We start from the raw sequence: 7,454 nt of genomic DNA, 5'->3' as shown, positions 1-7,454 counted from the left end.
TACGAAGTCCTCACCTGCTGCCTGAAGAATGCTGATTGTCAGGGATTCCCTAGTGGTCCAGTGACTAAGATTCTGTGCTCCCAATGCGTGGGGCCCAGCTCTGATTCCTGGTCAGGGAACTAGATCCCATATGCTACAGCTAAGGATCCTGGGTGCTGCAACTAAGACCCAGGACAGACAAAGAAAAAAAAAAGAATGCTGATTGTCCTTGCCACCTCCATCCAAACAAGAACCCAGGGAAGACAGCCTCCTGGTCACTGCCCCTCGTCACTTGACGCTTGATTCAGTCTCGAGGTGGGTGGGGCAGGTGTGTTATCTGTATTTTACAGCTGGAGAAACAGGTCAGAGAGCTGGAGTGACTCACCAGCTATCAAATAGTGGAGTCTGGATCTGAACCCAGGTCTGCTGCCTCCAAAGGCCACGTGCTCCCACCACTCCCAGTCTCTGAAATGGGTGGTCTCAGTGGGTGGGGAGCAGACTAAACGTGCATGAGTTTCCCCCAGGGTGGACGACCGAGGCCTTGAATGCCTACTCCCGTCTTTCACCAGGATGCGGATGATGATAATGAAGAGTCGGGGCAGGCTCACCTTACCCTTCTGGGCAGCCCCCCTGCCACCCCCACCCCTCAACTGTCAGTCCCCAGCATAAAGCAGCGCTCTCCGCACCACGGGCGGGCCACCCGGCGCACAGTGTGACGTGGCGTGACTCACAGGCAAGGCACGGTGAGTCAGTTTTCCCGGGAGCTGACCACAGCCAGCCTTCTCCACTCCAGCCCAGCACGCCTAACTGGTTCCTGGACATCCTCTTTCACTTCCTCGCAGTAACCTTGGCTCTGTGTTTTACCAGCTGATGCAGGAGGTTCAGAGTACAGGGCCCAGTGGCTACTGTTCCTCGTTCCTACTTCTTAGGCACGTCCAACAACAAAACCAGGCAGGCGGGCGGAGGGCTCATCAACAGCCCAGGTTAATGAGACACTTTCTCTGCCCTCTGCAGACACACAACTGTGAGAAAGAACAACAATAATACATTTTAAATGATAAACTTTCACAGAGTTCCCTTCTGCCCCTTAGCCAGTTTCCCCTCTTGTTAGTATCTCACATTAATATAGTACATTCATCATAACTAAGGGCAAATATTGACCTATTAACTAAAGCCCATACTTTATTTCCCCTGGAGAAGGAAATGGCAACCCACTCCAGTTTCTTGCCTGGAAAATGGCATGGACAGAGGAGTCTGGCAGGCTACAGTTCAGGGGGTTGCAAAAGGTTGGACATGATTGAGCACATACTTTATTTGGAATTCTTTCATTTTTACCTATGCCCTTTCTCTGTCCCAGGATCCCATTCGAGATACCTCATTACCTCGTGACATTTAGCTTGCTCTTGGCTGTGATATTTTCAGACTCACCTTGCTTTGGGTGACCTTGACAGTTTTGAAGAGCCCTCATCAAGTATTTTGCAGGCTGCCCACCCACTGGGATTTGTGTCAGTTTTTTCTCATGATTAGACTGAGTTTTGAGGAGAAAGACCACAAAGGTCAAGTGCCTTTTCCTCCCATCCTATCAGTGGTACATGCTATCAACATGGCCTCTCACTGACGTTGTTAACCTTGGCCACCTGGCTGAGGTTTGTCCCCCCGTAAGGTTCCTCTTTCTCCCCCTTTCCACACTGTTCCCTTTAGAAGGAAGCCCATGTGCACACCCCAACTGAGGGGTGGGGAGTTATACCCCACATCCTCGAGGGCGGAGTAGCTACATAAATTATTTGCAATTCGTTTGGGAAGTTTATCTATGCTCTGTTTATTCATTCAATCATTTATATCATGATTAATATTTTATACTCTGGGTTATAAATCAGTGTTTTAATACTGCGTTGTTTATTTTACTGCTCCAATTGTTCCAGATTTGGCTATTAGGAGCTCTTTCAATTGGCTCCTGTGTCCCTCTTTCATACCCATTCTTTCTTTTAATACGAATGCATTTTTCTATTCTTTTTCTTTCAAGAAGTATTGCATGTTGGTAGGTAATTGTCGACATTGGAAAATGGGTACCTTAGGGTTCAGTAGACTCCTTTCTCAATCTTTGGGCACAACTGAATTCTTTTCAAAATAAAAGGTACTGTGTGCTGGTTACCTTGGATGGGGGACTTCATGTTGCCATCCGCCAGACCTGTGATGGCCTGGGCCTACAGGCCAGGAGCCTGTGCAGGGTAGAGGCTCTGGCCCACCTTCCTTCCCCCCATAGCCTCCACCCTGCTCCTCTGCCGGCTGCACTGGGGGCCTGAGGCTGGCACTGTGGTGGGGAGAGGCAGGAAGGAGAGCACAGGAAGAGCTTGAGAAGTGATGACCTGGCCCTGCTCCCTGCCCCTCCCACATGCCAACCCTCCCTGGACGGAGGGCCCCAGCCTCTGAACTCCTCTGGCATCTGTAGCCTGGACAAGCACACTTGTGCCATGTGCCTGAATCTGCTCTCCACCTACTCTAAGCTTCTTGGAGGTAGGGCCCAGGCTTCATCAGCTGCCCCGAACCCCGCCAGTGATTGACACAGTGCTGGGCTGAGAATACAGGCTGCTCAAATACCCATGGACTGAACTTACGCAGAACCAACCCCAGGACGGACCCAACAGTGCTCAGAGACGGACATTCACCAGAGAGCTGGAGTCCGCTGGCCCACACACTCCTGTGTATGCGTAGGGTACTGGTGACAGGCCAGGCATTGTGCTCGGGGTGCGGCAGCAAACATGAGGACCAGACCTGGGCTCGTGGGAGCGACCAGGTGGAAAGAAGGCCTGCCGAAAGGCTCATGGCAGCTCTCTGAGAAGGACGGGGCCCTGGACTCACTCCCTGGTTGGGGAATAGTCAAGTCATTCAAACCAGAGTTCCTGTACCCGAAGTCTCCACTGCAGTAGGTATCTGCTGTGGACGTGACATTCCTCCTCTCAGCTGGCTGGCCTTGCTGTGGCCTTTTGGCCCAAAGCCTTTGGCCACTGTCCTTTAGCCCCAGATCTGTCCCTGCCACCTCCCAGTCGTTGATGCCTCCGGGAGATACAAAACAATGAGACTCTCAAGCCTGTGTGTGGGACCACAGTGCCAGCTGGACTCCTCTCTGCTGATGAGCGCCCAGGGGCGTGGGCCGCAGCTCTGCACGCCTGTTTGGTTATTTTCTGAACCAGACTCTGCGTGGCTCATGAGGGCCTTGCAGGAACTGGCTTGTGAAGGGCTTACCTTTCCCTTTGGGCCTGCAGTGGAGCTGTCAGCTTTCTGCTTTTCTTGGCAGGAGGCTCAAACCCTCACCATGTTCAGTGCTGGAGTGGAAGGTTCTGGCACAGATTTCTTAACATGGGATCCTTGATTCTTCATTTCCTTTTCTTTCCCCCTCTGGCCTTTAATTTACTGGAAAAAATTAATAGCAGAGATTGTGCTGGATAATTTGGCCCAGAGAAGGCTGTAGGTGTACAAGGGCCCCACCCGTGCAATGGACATCAGAGGAAAACAACCCTAAATGGGGCCTGGCAGTCAGACCTGGGCCTGCTGGTGCGGCTGGCATCCCACATGGGCACGGGAGGGAACTGGCTCGGCTGGTTGTGAATTGTCCAGGCCCACCTGTTTGGCTCTTTTCTAGACACACCCGTCCTGCTGGGGGTGTGTGCGTGTGTGCGCACTCAGGGCACACACGTCAGCCAGGGAGAGCTAGAGCACGTGGACCCTGGATCCAGTCATCAGACCGCATGGAGCCAGCAGGTGAGTCTGTCCCCACCTCACCCCTGCTCAAGGGGCCCTGTAAATACCAAGGTTCCACCCTTATCGTAACGAGGCCCCAGCAGGAAACACAGGGCAGGCACAGGATGGTTCTGTGTCTCTGTGGCTAGCTTAATGCAGGCCATCAGGAATGCACTGCAGAAATATGAACTGAAACCGGGATGGAGAACGGGGTGAAGAAACCAGAAAGGTCATGGCTAATGGTTCCGACCCAGCCAGCAAGGGTGTATTTCATTTCCCAAGTTGAGATATTTTCAAACAACAGCAGACCATGTCTTGCTAGAGTCCCTTCAGAAATCAAACAACACCTATCTGTTACCATGCCCTTTGGTATTCAACATGTATTTACTGCCCCTTCTTTGTGAGAATTTTAACATACTGAAGGAGAGAGCTGATTCACTCCACACCTCAACAAAACTCAAACGGCTGCATAGCCAGGACCTATGCTGGCAGACAGACCTAAGAACTGCTAACGTGTGTGTCCTCCCCAAGTGCCAGACGTTCCAACTTATGCCTTCCCGCCTCACGGCGGCACTCTGTTCTACTGCTGTCCTCGTGTCATGCCTCAGGAAACCATGGCAGAGTCATCCAGAGCCAGGCAGTCCAGACAGGTGGGCTCAGAGCCTGTGACCTAAACCACCCGGGCTCTGGTTCTGAAGCTCTGTCTCCTTGTCCCTAGCTTGACCTAACGGAGCAATGACGACACTTGCCCACTGGGTGATGCTGCTGCTGGGAAAGCCTCCAGAGAAGGCAAGCAGGGGCCTGCCCAGTGCCGTCAGTCCTGTGTCCACCTCAGCCTGCTTCTCCTAGCTCGTCCGGGAATGAGCTGACCAATTTGATTCTCTATCTGAGAAATAAACTAGAAAATATTTTTGTTTATCCCCTTCTCAGGGAAAGTATGGGGATATATTAATTAAGCCCATGCCTTCAGTAAACCCCAAACTATCGAACCTCAAAATTGAAGGACACTCTGTCTTGCCCACTCATGATCCAGCAGAGTCAGAGGCTCCTAGTTCCTAACATGATTTTTCCACTGTGTATCCAACGTAGAGGCTGGCAAACTCCTCTTGCCTACATGGGTTTCCTCCTCAGGCCAGAGCAACTGTTTTGAGCAAAGAAAAGCTCTAGTTTCATGCTGTGCAGAACGGAGCCTGGCAAATGGGCCTGAGAGATAGCCTTGCTCCGGCTGGCTTATAAACCAGCTTGGTGACACAGGACAGTCAGTGTGGCATAAAAATGGGTGCTGCCCCATGATATCACCTTTGCTTGGGGCTTCAACAAGCGGCGAGGCAGTCCTCATGAGCGCTTGAGCACCACTGGGAGAAGGGAAACACCGTTGAGGTAGTTCTAGCCATCGAACTTATAACAAGCGTCTCCCTGCCCCCTTTCCCCAAGCCTTCAAGAGCCTGGTCTCAGACCTACCTGGGGTAATTCAACTCAGCTGACTCACTTGTCCCAACAGTTTCCTTTTGTTCTCTGGGTTATTTTGCCTTGGGGAGTCAAACCTGAGTGCACAAGAACCACCTTGTTAAACAGCCCGACTGGTTGGAGGGCCATGGTGGGCTGCTGGTCAGGGGAGCAGGAGCCTGAGAATCCTCTTAACAAGCACCCTTGGGGCATGGCCCAAGGGTCCACTTTAAGTAACATCACCACGGGGGTTTCTGGGCAATTCTGCCAGCCAGAGTACCAAGCGTCCTGAGTTTAGAGCCACCGCTGAGTAGCAGAAGGAGGGGATGACACAGCCTCACTTGGGGTGACGACAGAACTAAGGTGCATTCTCTGGTTTTGAGCACTGGGCTGTCACCAGTTCTGGGGTCCTGTGCCCTCTCTTCATTCAGCCTGCCTTGTATGGGGAGCACACATCTCGGGCGGGAAGCAGTTGTGAGACACAGAGAAGTCCACCCTCATGCAGTCCAGGGGAGACCTGGATTTTTTGCATCTTGCAGATTTAGTTCTGGTCACGTTCTGTGTGATAAGGGCAGCTGGCACCCGAGTCTCCCTTGGTTCTGAGGTAAGTGCACTATAAACATTATTTCCTCTGCTTCTCACAATCACATTGTGAGGTTAAAGCTATTATTATCCTCGTTTTATATATAAGGACACTGAACTGAGAGAAGTAACTTGCCCAAAATTAAAGCGACGAACAAGAGCCAGAATTTTGAACTCAGGCAAGCAGACTTCAGAACCCAAGAGTTAATACACTACAACTCTAATATTAGAGATCGAATTCAGCTCTCTTCAGTCCTAGCTCAGGGCTATCATCTGCTCTAGTCTGCTTTTTAAGTCTTTCTGAGTTGATAGCTTTGTGAGCTTTAGGCAATTCTTTGCTGAAGTGGTAGCTACTCTACAGATGGGATTAGCGTATTAAGAATTTTAGAAACCGGGCCATTAATACCCTTGCCCTTGGGGCAAATTGTAAAGGGAGGAAAATATCAAGCTCTCCCCACGGCAAGAGACAGAGGTGGCTTTTCACAGGACCAAGTCCTCAGCAGCTTCTCTGGCTTTGTGCTGGGCTGTCCTGAGTGCAGTGCCTTGAGGACCAATCATAGAGTAACCTGCAAGTGAACCGTGGTCACTCTGGTGACCTGGGGGACATACACTGGCTTCCTAGACACGCACACCGGAAGGAACTTAAGCCATGGCTTTCACTTGTTTCCCTTTAGTGAGCACAGCCTCCAGCCCAGGGGCTCTTACCTGGTTCTCCTTTTCAGGCAGCTGCTCCCAGTAACACCTCTTCCTCTCCACAGCTTGTCAGCGCACCAGCCAGGTTTCGATTTTCCCAGGTGAACCCGCTATCCTGTTGTGGCCTTTTTCTTCCAACTGGTTTATGGGAATTTCGAGACGCCTAAAACTCAACTCCTTTTCCAGCCAATATCCTGGAGCCGGGGACTGGATCTCGGGGACGCCACCTCTTCCAGGATGGCTCGACTGTTTGCTTCACCAACACGGCCACACCTGCAGCTTGGTTCTAATGCCCACCCTGACCAAGGCCATTGTGTGTAATATGGAATCTATAATTAAAAGTCTGGATATACAAAGGGATGTAGTAAGGGGCAATAAAGGGGAAGGAAAGAAAGCACACTCACTTTGAAGGCTGAGGAAATCACCAGCCTGCTCATTCCCTATTTTTTCTCCCTTATTCATGTCTCTTTTTGTCTTGAAAAGGAATGTCATTAATAAACAGGATTCTGCTCTCTCCCTGCATCCTTGTTTTCCTTACTGAGATCATGGTTTTGGGAGTTGGCTTGTCACGTTACAAAACACCTCTTATAAATATGAATAAGAATGTATATAACTGAGTCACTTTGCCATATAGCAGAAATTAACACAACATTGTAAAAATGCCTCTTAAAGAAACACAGTCCACCACCTGTCAACTCCCGTTAATCACAAGAGATGCTACAGATTCGACATCCAACAGATAGGAGCCCCGGCACCACCACTCTAAAGAGTGACAAATCAAAGGCCTGATTTGACTTCTCTTCCTCCCTTGGTCCAGGAGCAGCAGTATTTCCTGTCAACTAGATAGGAAAACCATAGCTGAGCTGTATTCTGGCCATAAATTCTTTCTTTCAAGGTCAAACAAGTTCAGGCCAGGGTTGGTCCCTAGCCTGAGGAGAGCTAACTGGATGCTGTTGAAGCCTCTTTGACTTCCAGCCCATAGCAGCCCTGCTGCCTCCTATTACTATGTTGGAACT

The 7,454-nt window shown here is 50.7% G+C and overlaps 1 long non-coding RNA gene across 1 annotated transcript; it reads left to right on the top strand.

Annotated features, from left to right (window-relative positions):
* LOC108636958 lies at positions 3,663–6,952 on the top strand. The gene is made up of 2 exons (XR_001918655.1): positions 3,663–3,738; positions 6,625–6,952. It is a non-coding gene; the product is annotated as an uncharacterized LOC108636958 (long non-coding RNA).

Source organism: Capra hircus, chromosome 10 (genome assembly GCF_001704415.2).
Source record: "Capra hircus breed San Clemente chromosome 10, ASM170441v1, whole genome shotgun sequence".
NCBI classification, from domain to species: Eukaryota; Metazoa; Chordata; class Mammalia; order Artiodactyla; family Bovidae; genus Capra; species Capra hircus.
This window is presented reverse-complemented; position numbering and strand designations above follow the sequence as displayed.